We start from the raw sequence: 12,714 nt of genomic DNA, 5'->3' as shown, positions 1-12,714 counted from the left end.
AGCTTGATTTACAGGGTCGAGAAGCTATTCTAAGAGGGAGAGGACCTCTCAAGGGGGGAAAGGCGTCACCATCATCATCAAATACTTCAATAATCGTCTCAATCACAGAAAAGAAGGCACCGGCCGCTTCCTGCACTTCCACAGGAAAGGAAGCGAAGCGAAATTGTTTGCCTTCATTCAATTAGGTAATTAACTAGACAATGCAAAGAGAAATTCCAGCAAGGATATAAATACTTAAAATCCCTGAGCTAGATGGTGAGGAGGATGTCAACAACAGGAACTCAGTGGAGGGGAGAGGCGAGGGTGGAGAGGTGTGTCCTGTGCTAAAAACAACAGCAGGCAGACAGCAGCTTTTAATGACAGGCACTTACCCTGCGCCAGCTCCGTGATAAGCACTTTACCTGCATGACCTCATCGATCCTCAAAACAACTTGGTTACCTGAGGGTCGCTATTATCCTCGTAAGACAGATGGGGAAACTGAGGCACAGGCAGCGAAATGACTTGCCTGAGGGCACAGAATGGAAGTGACAAATATAGCTCTGATTTCAGACCCGAATCTTCATGCATAAGCCTCCGCTCCCTGTCTACAGGCATGCCCAAGACAAAGGGGCTCTAGGCATGGACAGGTCTAAACAGGAAACAGAAGGGATTGGACATCTTCTTGCTCCCCAACTGTCCTGACTGCCAGGCCTGGGACCTCCCAGATGACCTGGCTGCAGGGTTGTCTCAGAGAACCAGGCACTGAGAAATCACTGGGAGAAGTGATTTTGCAATTCTGTTTACAGAAACCAGTGCAGCCGCCTCCAGCACCATTTCCTCCAGGAAGCCCTCCTGATATCTCACCCTCCCCACACCAACCTGTGGCCTCTCCAAAGACTAGGCATGCTTTCTCCCTAGGAACAGACCAAGAGGCTCTCAGAAGGGAGGGAGGAGCTGAACCTCACACTGATTTGAATCTCCCCACCCACCCCCAGGGTTTCCTAGATGGCGCTAGTGGAAAAGAATCCACCTGCAAATGCAGGAGACACGAGACAAGAGACACGAGAGACACAGGTTTGATCCCTGGGTTGGGAAGATCCCCTGGAGAAGGAAATGGCAACCCACTCCAGTATTCTTGTCTGGGAAATCCCATGGACAGAGGAGCCTGTCAGGCTACAGTCCATGGACTCACAAAGAGTTGGACATGACTGAGCACACACACACACACACACACACACACACACACACACACACACACACCCGCACACACACACACACACCCTCCTCACCCAGCAGAGCTCCTTCGACACTCACTCACCACAATGACTTAACCAGTAAAAGCAAGCTCGAGTGTAATGTGAATGCCGTGCAAGATAGACTTTCAGCACTTTAAAGAGCTATTTTCCCCCATCATCCCCTTTCTCTAATCATCCCTGTATCACACTTAAAAAAAACACATTCAAAACCTTTTTCTTTGGCCAATTTGTCACTCTGTACCTTCAAAAGAAAAAACAAATAAGTAGTTCATATAGTCATTTTAAATCAGACTTCTCCATACTCAGAATTGCCTTGACTGGAGTCAGTAAGTTCTGGAAAGGGGATTAGCCAGAGTTTCCCAAGACCAAGGCAAAGTTGACTGAGAAGGTCCCAAGTAACAGTGCTAATACGAATGGTGATAAGAGCAAAAACACTGGCAGTGGCCTTCCCTGGTGGTCTGGTGATGAAGAATCCTTCTTGCAATTATACAGATTCAATTCCTGATCCAGGAAGATCCTTCATGCCACAGGACAACTAAATCCCTGTCCACAACTACTGAGCCCACACACCCCAACTACTGAAATCCGCGCACCCCAGAGCTCGTGCTCCACAACAAGAGAAACCACCGCAGTGAGAAGCCGGAGCACCATAGTTAGAGAGTGACCCCGCTCGCCACAACTAGAGAAAGCCCATGTGCAGCAACACCGGAGCACCATAGTTAGAGAGTAGCCCCCGCTCGCCACAACTAGAGAAAGCCCATGTGCAGCAACAAAGACCCAGAGCAGCCAAAAACAATAAATACATAAATAACACTAGCATTTATTAAGTGTTTACAAGGTACAGACATTGCACTCTCTTCTCTAGCTTCAAATCTAGTTTTACCCCAACAACAACCCTAGGAGACAGAGATTACTGCTGTTCCCAATGTACAGATGAGAGTACCAAGGATCAGAGAAGTGAGGCAACTTCTCCACACAGCTGGTAGGTGGAGCAGCCAGGACTCCAACCCAGGACTGTTTAATGGACCCTAGACTAACCCCTACCCTTAGCCTCTCCACAATACCAGGCCCCTCTGGGGTGGGAACAAGCTGCTTGGCTCTTTCTCCACTTCCTACCCCAAGCCCCAAGGATTTAGCACCCAACAATAGACCTCTCTATTCCAAATCTGAATCAACATAGCCTCAGTCAATTCCACTCAAAGGGAAATGCCCCCCAGCAACCATCTTGCCTTAAAGGCATCTTCTGGAGGAGGATGACAAAGGAATTAACATCAACATTGAAAAAAGCCAACAGCTACAGGGGGTGAAAAGAGACAGGCCCAGGACTGGTTGTCTGTGGGACCATGGTTTCTAACATGCCCTTCCCTCCCGGAGCCTGGATACAGCCATACCTGCTCTCCTCTGTTCCTCATCTCTGACAGCTTGACGCCAGTGCTAGAAGAGGAATATGGGGGATGATGTCAATCTAGGACTCCTCATTCATTCACCCCCTTCCTGCTCCTTGCCTGCTAATCACACCTAATTTCTCTGTATTTATGCTTTCACAGGAGTTCGCCTAGCAGCTGGAAGGCACAAAAGCACAGTGACTGACACCTCAAGCTACAAAGCGGAGAAGACTTTCATTTGAACTCCAGCTCGGCCTGTTCCCAGCGGGGTGAGCTTAGGCAAGTCACTTCTCCTCTCTGGGCCTCGGTTTTCTCATCTGCAAAATGGAGATGATAACAGGACCTCCCGGGTCTCTTGTGAGAATCAGAGGGGCTGATACTTGGAAAGCCTTGAGCCCAGATCCTGGCTCACAGGAAGTACTCATAAAAAGTGTGAGCTGCTAGGAATGGTTACTACAGCCCACGAAGGTGCTGCCCCTCACATCCAGCCAGGATGGGGCAGAACAAACACTAACGCTGGGTTCAAGCTCTGGACACAGATCCAGTCTCCTGGAATCTGAGAGATGGCACAACCCAGAAACTGCAGTTCATGGGACAAGTACAAAGTCCAAACCCACAGGTTTATTTTTCTTATAGATATACACACACAAAATCGACAAGTGGCTCAGAGTGAAAGTTCCCAAACCTTGGCATCCTCCCCCATCCCGAGGTGAGCAGTGAGCTCATCTGTGTGACTCAGCCAACGCCGACGCCAAGAGCCCTCTCCGGGAACCCGTAGGCTCAGCACAGCTGGCTCCCAGCCCCGGGAGGAGCCCAGGCTGCAGAACCAAGATTCATGGAGAGCTGGGAACCCCTGCACTTGAAACCCAGAAGCAGATGGCTCTGAAAAAAGCAGGGCAGTGTTGCAGCCAGGACGGGGCTGGAGATCTGCGTTCAAGTCCCAACAAACCCACGCCTCTGTCTGCCCAACTCTAAAATGGGTGGATGACGGGTTTCCAATGCTCTGAGAGATCTGGTTTACCTCCCATCCTGCCCACCAGGGTCTCCCTCTACCTGAGGAAGAAGCAAAGAGCCAATAAAGGTATGGGTTAGAGGACAAAAGTCACTAAAATGTGTGGAAGGAGAACCTGGTGGTCTGGGAGCTTGCCAGGGGCCAGGAGGCACTCACCCAGCCTGTAAAAGTTTCAATGAATCAGGCCGGGACAGAAGTGCCTTCCGCCAACTTCAGTCACCGCCTCCTCCCTCTCCCTTAATTCCTCCCACCACGGCGAGGACAGACAGATAGACAAGCAGGAGAACGAGATTAAAAACAGGAGGAAGCCAAGAAGCCCAGACAGACTTTACCCTGGAACCCAGAGGCAGCAGAACATGAGGCTCCCCCTCCTTTATACCACCAGGTTCCAGACGGAGAGCTGGGGAGGGGCAGGGTGTCTTCTGGATAAAGAAGGATCAAAATAAAAATTTGCTCTACTGGGACTTCCCTGGTCATCCAGTGATTAAGACTATGCTTCCACTGCAGGGAGCACAGGTTCCATCCCTGGCTAGGTGAACTAAGACCCTGCTTGCCACCTGGTGTGGCCAAAAAAAAAAAAAAATCCCCCTTCCCCAAATCTGCTCTACCAAACACCATAAAAGGACACAGATAGCAAAGCCAGAGAGGCACACCATCGCACTGCGCTTTTGATAAAGCAGCAACTGCTGTGCTCTGGAATTCTCGATGGCTCCCCACTGCCTACAGCATCAGGTTCACACCCTTTATTATGACTTGCAAGGGGTTCCACCTCAGGTCCTGATGGTGCTTTTCTGCCTCACGCTCATCGCTACCCCACCTCCCCCCACACGCCTGCTTCAGCACTTACAGCCTCCCACTGCTCCCCAACCCTTAGGGTCTTGATCCAGCCCCCGCTGCTCCCCAATGCCTGGGGCCTTGATCCATCCTGAGCCTTCCTTGCTGCTTCACTTAGCTGTTGTTGTTTAGTTGCCAAGTTGTGTCCAACTCTTTTGTGATCCCAGGGACGACAGCCCGCCAAGCTCCTCTGTCCATGGGATTTCCCATGTAAGACTATTGCAGTGGGTTGCCATTTCCTTCTCCAGGGGATCTTCCTGACCCAGGGATCAAACTTGTATCTGCTGCTTGACAGCCGGATTCTTTACTGTTGGCCATCAGGGAAGCGTCTCTTAATAACGTATCCCTATTGTTTCAACCAACCCCTGCCCTCCTGCCGCGTATTGGCTTTAGACTTCAACTGGGCCCCTGGCAAGAATAAAGAATGCAGGCATTAGGGGGCCAGGGAACAGACCTAGGTTCTGCCACCAAACGCTGGGTTCAGCCTCAAGCAGAACTCGGGCACACGCCTTCACATGCTCCTTTATAAAGCGGGCAGTGCGACCTCTACCCGCGTCAGCCACTGCCAAGCCACTCGAGTGAGATAATGGAGCCAAAGGGCCCTGCACAGCCTCAAGTCTGACACGAACCCAAGGGATTAGGAGGCCTATTTTTAACTCCCCACATCCTGACCGAAAAACAAATCCCTCACATACACCCGGCAGATCCCTATCAGGGGGCCTGGTGGAGCCTTTGGGAATTCTCTCCTCCCGGAAGCAGCGCCAGCTTTGATGGACGGGAAAGGCTCCCAGATCCCGACTCCAGCCAGCGCCAGCTTCCATTATGTCTGGCTGGGTCCCCCTGCCCCCCGTCAGACAGCCGTTTCCTGGTGGACTCAGTTGTCACATCTTCTCTAGCCGGTGACAGACCGGGTCACCAAAGCTGCTGAGAAAGGCATTCAGTCATTTACCCATTCATTTACCCCTCCCTCCCACCCCACCCTCTCTGAGGAGGTGGGGCCTGGGACGGCCTAGATAAGAGTCAGCTCTAAGGGACCCGTGCTAGGATGCTCAGTCCAGGGCTAGAGGAAGGGGTGGAGACCAGTGAATGGAGAAAACCAAAGTGACAGGACACTCAACAAGGGCATGCTGGGAGAGACAGGACTTCAAGGGCCCTTGCTGGCTTCTAACCGGACAAGGGACTTGGGCAGCATCTGAACCTAAAGCCAGACCATCACCAATCTTGCTTCTCTCCCTCCAGCACCATCAGCATCCCTTGGACCTTACTCCAAGATGGGTCTTTAATAGCCACTGTGACCTACAAGGAGATGAAGACTTCACACTTGGGGACACAGACCTCCTCCCTGGTCATGTGGGCCAGCTGTGTGGGTGTTGACCAAAGTTTCTTCCCCTCCAGCCCACCTTGCCCACCTCCCACCACCTATGACCATGTTCAGCAAATGATGCTAGCAGGGAAGCAAGTTTAGAAGGAAAAAAGCCTCATTCTGAATGGGGACCCGTCATCAAGGAAAGCCCCCCTCCTGGCTCAATGACCTTTGCTAAACACAAAGATCGTCAGTCTCTGCAGCCCTAGAAAAGTCACAGGATCCCCGGGTGCCTCTGGAACCATGTCTCAGGACCCCCAAGACAATCCCCAGGACCTCACAGACCCTTTGGAAATACCTGACAAACCCTTCTGAGTTCTAGAGAATCAGGTGCATCTTGGCTATGCTCCTCTGAGACCTGTGGTTCCGCCTGCAGGTGGGGGTGCTGACAAGGTACCCTTTTCAGGCCTGGTTCCAGGCCTCTCTGTCTTTGATGCCACAAAGCCGGAATAGACTTTCTTAAATAGCAGATCAAGAACGAGCCAAAGGAGGCAGAAAAGCCTCTCCAAAAAGCCTCTGCGCATCTCTCGGCTGGAGCCGGCTTAGCCCAGAACACAGACAAACAGGACCCCCACCTGTTCGCACCAGGGAGTAGGATGCAGGCAAAAGCTCTGAGCCAAGAGCATAAAAACCAAGCCCAATTACAAGCCAGTGTCTGACTCTATAAGGCTTTATGAGCATTTACCAGACCAAGAAAGGCCCTCGTTGAGCCCCACCCACTCTGTGGGCACCTAGATGAGAGAGAGAGCTGGGCCTTGCCCTCAAGAAGTTCAGAACCCATCTCGGGAGACAGACAAGCCAATGACAATGTGTAAATCAAGGCAGCTGATAAGAGCTGCAAGCCAGGACCGCACAGGGGGACGGCTACCCCTTGGTGATGAGACCGAGTAGAAGTGACATTTGTGCCAGATCCCGAGGGGCAGTTAGAATTTGGGCAATGAAGCAGTGGCCGAAAGAGAAGACCATACAGGAGTCACAGACGGAGACCGGGAAGCAGACAGCTTGAAGAACAGAGGGAGAAGAGGCAGGGAGGGAAGCTGGAGTGGGTGTGGAGACTTGATGGCCAGGCCAGGGAGTTACGGGTTTGATCTCGTGGGTGGGGGACAGGGATCCACCCCCAGGAAGGGAAGAAGACGCACGATGGAGTAGAAGCTAAGAGCAGGAGGCTGGCAGAGGCTACAGTTGACAAGGGCCTGCTTTAGGAAGCCAGAATGTGGGGGGCGGGGGACGGCTCTGGGCATGGAGAGCAGACAATTGGAAACCCCTCAGTCCCAACACAGACGCCAGCTGAGAGGGGCTGGACTCAAGGGAAGGCTGGGGATGCCCCATGGAGAGACGGTAGTGGCTCAGAAGGAGTACAAGAGGCTACGATGTTCTCAGGGACTTCCCTAGTGGCCCAGTGGTTAAGACTCTGCATTTCCAATGCAGGGGGCATGGGTTCGATCCCTGGTAGGGGAACTAAGATCCCATATACCTTGTGTCACAGCCAAAAAAAGAAACAGAGAGACTATGATCTTCTCTTGGTCTCTCGGCCAAGGTTGTCCTGGGCTGAGAGAGGGATGCTGCTGGATCAATCTCAGAGCCCTGTGCTCCCCCTCAGCCCCCATCCACAACCCCCAGTCATTCCCACCATCACCCTCCTGCACTGTTCAGAGTCAGCCACCTCACCCAGCCCTGAGCATCTTCCTGCTGCCCCACCCCCAGCCCAGCTCCCTGAAGGCCCTGGACACTGAGCCCACAAAAGCCCTTTTGACTGGTTTCATAACAAGCCGCAGTGCAGCACTCTGCCCTCCAACCCCACCCAACAACCCACCTATGCCCTGAGCCCATCATGAGCAACCCCCAAGTCTGCCCCCAGAAATGCAGAAAAAAAGTGTAACCTGTGAATGTCAAGGTTGGGAGGAATCTTAGAGATCTAGCTAAACATACCCCCACCCACCCATTACAGACAAGGAAACCAAAGCTTTAAGGGATGACCAGCCCTACCCAGGATCACACAGCCCCATGGTGGCCCAGTCAAAGACTCTGGCACCAAGGTCCCAAACAGGTGGGGCAGAAAATAATGAGGCATGGGATACAGTGCAGAAAACACGTGTGCTATCGTCAAGGAACCGGGGTTCAAGTTCAGACCTTACCACCTCCGCCCCCACACACACAGACAGGAGAGCTTTGGACCTGTCACTGCAGCTTCCGGGACTCCAATGACCTCGTCCATAAAATGCGTGTTTACTAATTCAGTGTTTTCAGGAGATCAAAAAGGATCAAGTGGAACAAGGGCTCTGTGTACAGTAGAGCTAGGAGGCTGGGACAGGGACTCGGCCAAGGCCCAGGCAGGCGGTTCCTTTACCCCTCACCCCTCCTGGCCCCAGCCCTGTCCAGCCAGCAGCAGGTCAGCTGTTTCCCTGCAGGTCAGCAGACCTTCCCACCGACCAGCAGAAAGGATGGATCTCCAGTAAATTTAAATGAATCTCCAGTGAATTTAAAACCCCAATACAGGGCTTTCCCAGTGGCCCAGTGGTTAAGACTCTGTCTTCCAAAGCAGGAGGTGGAAGTTCAATCCCTGGTCTGAGAACTAAGGTTTCACATACCGCAGGGTGTGGCCAAAGAATTTTTTATTAAAATAATAATTTAAAAAACACCAATGAACACGTGGCCCCCCCTCCCCACTCCCCTCCTCCAGAAGTTAGAGAACAGCACCTCGTCTATGATCCACTGGATCATGGAAAAAGCAAGAGAGTTCCAGAAAAACATCTATTTCTGCTTTATTGACTATGCCAAAGCCTTTGACTACGTCGATCACAATAAACTGTGGAAAATTCTGAAAGAGATGGGAATACCAGACCACCTGACCTGCCTCTTGAGAAACCTATATGCAGGTCAGGAAGCAACAGTTAGAACTGGACATGGAACAACAGACTGGTTCCAAATAGGAAAAGGAGTACATCAAGGCTGTATACTGTCAACCTGCTTATTTAACTTACATGCAGTGTACATCATGAGAAACGCTAGGCTGGAAGAAGCACAAGCTGGAATCAAGATTGCTGGGAGAAATATCAATAACCTCAGATATGCAGATGACACCACCCTTATGGCAGAAAGTGAAGAGGGACTCAAAAGCCTCTTGATGAAAGTGAAAGTGGAGAGTGAAAAAGTTGGCTTAAAGCTCAACATTCAGAAACCGAAGATCATGGCATCTGGTCCCATCACTTCATGGGAAATAGATGGCGAAACAGTGGAAACAATGTCAGACTTTATTTTGGGGGGCTCCAAAATCACTGCAGATGGTGACTGCAGCCATGAAATTAAAAGATGCTTACTCCTTGGAAGGAAAGTTATGACCAACCTAGACAGTATATTCAAAAGCAGAGACATTACTTTGTCAACAAAGGTCCATCTAGACAAGGCTATGATTTTTCTGGTGGTCATGTATAGATGTGAGAGTTGGACTGTGAAGAAAGCTGAGCGCCAAAGAATTGATGCTTTTGAACTGTGGTATTGGAGAAGACTCTTGAGAGTCCTTTGGATGGCAAGGAGATCCAACCAGTCCATTCTAAAGGAGATCAGTCCTGGGTGTTCTTTGGAAGGAATGATGCTAAAGCTGAAACTCCAGTACTTTGGCCACCTCATGCGAAGAGTTGACTCATTGGAAAAGACTCTGAGGCTGGGAGGGATTAGGGGCAGGAGGAAAAGGGGACGACAGAGGATGAGATGGTTGGATGGCATCACTGACTCGATGGACGTGAGTTTGAGTGAACTCCGGGAGTTGGTGATGGACAAGGAGGCCTGGCGTGCTGCGATTCATGGGGTTGCAAAGAGTCGGACACAACTGAGCGACTGAACTGAACTGAACTGAACCTCCTCTGTGAGACATCAGAGGCCATTGTGGGGCCGTGGAGGAGGAAGCGGGTGTGTGTGGAGCAGGTCCTACCCACCTGTCCAGGGTCCCCATCACCCAGGCTGAGAAATCTGTGTACCTGGGCTTCATCCAACATCTTCCAATCCTTCTAGAAAGCAGAGGCTCGATGTCTGGAGGGATGGGGGTGGGAGTGGGGATGGGAATGGCACTCAGGGCCTCCTGGGAGCCAAGGCCACATGGCCATGCACATCCACTGTGGCAGGAGAGGCCTTATCAGGGTACTTCTGTCCTCCGAGAGCCTGCCCCATAATGTGTGACATCCACTCAGGAGACTTCCACAGCCCTTCACAGACAGCAGTCATCCTCCCCACTCCCCGCCCCAGTGGGTATAACATCATGTTCCAGGAAGGGAAAGTAACCAGCTCAAGGGAGTGACGTGTTTGTTATATGCACGGGACGGAAGTAGGAGTGGAGCCATGGGTCCTAAAGGCAGATGCTGCCTTTGGGATGTAGCCTTGCTCCTTATGGGTTGTGTGACCTTGGGTGGATCTCTTAACCTCTTTAAACGTGTTTCTTCATTTGCAAAATGAGGATAAGATAAGAACCCACCTCATGGGGCTGTCTTGTATGGAAATAGTACGTGTGAAGTGCTCAGTACTGGGTCCAGCATATAACAAACACTCAATAAATGGTGTTATGATCATTGCCAGATTCAGTTCGGTGTGTTGAACGCCTCCGGGAAGGAACAGAATGCAGGCACCAGGGGACCACAGTGAATAATTGAGCCAATAAGAGATGCCTGAAGGGCTGTACCAGAACCAGTGGGTAGAAGTAACAGAGACACAGACTTCTACTCCAAACAGGAAGAATTTTTGAACAGACTGGAGTTGCCCAATCATGAAACTGGCTGCCTGGTGGGCTGCCACTCGAGGAGCCCAGCAAAAAAGACTAGATGCTCACCAGGTGGAGATGCAGCTTGGACAAAGCAGAATGGGCATGGAGCAGGTGGATGATCTTGAAGGTGACTTTGGCCAGATTCTGCACGTCAACCCCTCTCCCCATGTGCTGGTTAATTTTCCCTGATATTTACAGCCGCTACCACCTAGCATTCAAGAGGTGTGGGAGCAGATCGTGGTAGACAGAAGGCCTTATATCTTCCAAATAATTCATGACAAGGATGGGGATGGATGGGGCTGTCTTAAATCTGAGGCCTGCAAACCCACTGAAATCATATGCTCTGGGGAGGTGGGCACATGCATCTGTGTACTTTTCTCAAACGGACTAGTTAAGAGCGGCTGAGAAAGCGGTCCACACTGACTTTTGAGAGAAGAGGAAACTGAGTCACAAAGGATCTGGGTCACTCTGGCAGCAAGAAGGCCCAAGTTCCAGGATGCAGACTGGCAATCCAAAGCTGTTATCCTTTAAGTCAGATACCTTCCATGCCTAACCTCACAAAAGCCTCACCACACCCTCCAGGAGTGGAAACTTGGAGCTCAGAGAGGTTAGGAAGCCGGCCTGAAGACGCACAGTGGATGAATGGCCAGGCTGGGGTCTGAACCCAGGTTCTCTGGGCTCCAAAGCTTGTGTCTGGTATGTTTTTTTAACGCTCAAGTGGACCATCTCAGGTCAAGAAAATAGAAAGGCATTTGGCTTTGACATTGAGAAGCAATAATGATGATCATTAAAAAGGATGACCCTCATAGGTGACAAGAGACATACCTAGTTATCCTCAGTCAAAATTAAATTCAAATCAAAATTAATTTCTCCCTTGCATAAAAGAAGAGGGCAGGAGAGGAGAAGCGCAGTATCCATATGACTCAAGCTAGACAACTTGACACCTGGAGAGAACGGACCGTTCAGAAACCAGAAAAGCCCATAGTGATTCCCACCAGGCTGGGGACTGAATCCTAGATGGCTTTGGTCCCTGTTCCCACTCTGCTTGCTCAAGATATTTTCTGGAGGGTAGTGTTCCAAGGCAGCCCAGGAAACAGAAAAGAAATCTCACTTCAGTGACTCCGCCCCCCTCCCCTGAAAACCGAGGAGTGGCTACTGGTTGAACAAAACAACACCCCACACTTGGGTGCCCTGGGGTGCCTGGCTCTGGGCAGAGAGGAGTGGCTGTCCAGTCATCAGCCTCCAGAGGGGAACTGAAGAAGGGCCGAGGTTTGGGGCGACCACTTGGAAGCGCTGGGGTTGGGAGGCTGCATAAACCCCCCAGTCAACCCCCGCCAGCTGGGGTGCTTTCCTTGCAACACCCCTTGTTAACACCGCGCGGTACTCTCCCAAGGACCCAGCGGTCTAGGCAGGCGCACTAAAAGTTTATAAAGACCTTTGCACCACGCAAAGGTCCTCGCGGCATAGGGGGCTGTAGCCTAGAAGAAGGGTAGGAAAAGCAAAGCCGCAGCCCACTCCTCAGTCAGGCACCACTACACCTCCCATCAGGGTCTCCGGATCCTTTCCAAGCCCCGATCCCTCTAGGACCCCGGAAACCCCCCTCATACCGACTCGGGGGTGCCTAGCTCTTACCTCTACTCGCCGGCCTGGGCGCTGGGCTCTGCCATCCCAAAGGCACCGGAGCCCGAGCAGCGCAGAGTGGAGTCGCGAGGTGGCGAGGTCGGGGGGTCTCGGAGCCCAGGAAAGTTTCCGTAGCGTTGGCCAGGCCAAGAGGAGCGGAGCCGGCCAGGCAGGCGGCGGGCCCCCGGTAGCGCGCTCCGGACGGCCCCGCGCCTCCGCCTGCACCGCGGTGCTCTGACTCCCGGGCTCCCCCGGCCACTCGGCCGGCCCAGCCCCGCCAATCGCAGGCCCCGCCACCCGCAGCTCCGCCCGCCCGACCAGGACCCAGCGGAGGCGGGGAGGGGAGAGGCGGGGGCGCACCTGTTTGGCCAATCGACCCCGCTACTACCACCCGCCCCGGCCGGACTGTGCAGGGCCGATCCCCTCCGCTCTCCGCACAAGCCCCCAGTCCCCACTTTGGCCCGGGATCGAGGCCGGGCCACACGCCCCCTCCCATCCCACACCACCTCGCACC

At 52.3% G+C, this 12,714-nt stretch overlaps 1 protein-coding gene across 5 annotated transcripts in view; it reads right to left on the bottom strand.

Annotated features, from left to right (window-relative positions):
* The window catches only part of LOC102394877 (DAB2 interacting protein), a 212,694-nt gene that overhangs the window by 172,368 nt on the left and 27,612 nt on the right, over nucleotides 1-12,714 (bottom strand). Inside the window, exon 1 of one of the 5 annotated variants that reach the window (XM_044926304.2) lies at nucleotides 12,213-12,516. The exons of 2 other annotated variants lie outside the window; for them this stretch is intronic. The gene's annotated coding sequence lies outside the window, so the exon portion shown is untranslated. Of the gene's footprint in view, nucleotides 1-12,212; nucleotides 12,517-12,714 lie in introns of those variants that run through there. 2 more of the 5 variants (XM_044926301.2, XM_044926303.2) reach the window with 2 other exon arrangements.

This window comes from Bubalus bubalis, chromosome 12 (assembly GCF_019923935.1).
Source record: "Bubalus bubalis isolate 160015118507 breed Murrah chromosome 12, NDDB_SH_1, whole genome shotgun sequence".
Taxonomy (NCBI): domain Eukaryota; kingdom Metazoa; phylum Chordata; class Mammalia; order Artiodactyla; family Bovidae; genus Bubalus; species Bubalus bubalis.
The sequence above is the reverse complement of the archived record's forward strand: the minus strand, read 5'-3'. Positions and strand labels throughout refer to the sequence as shown.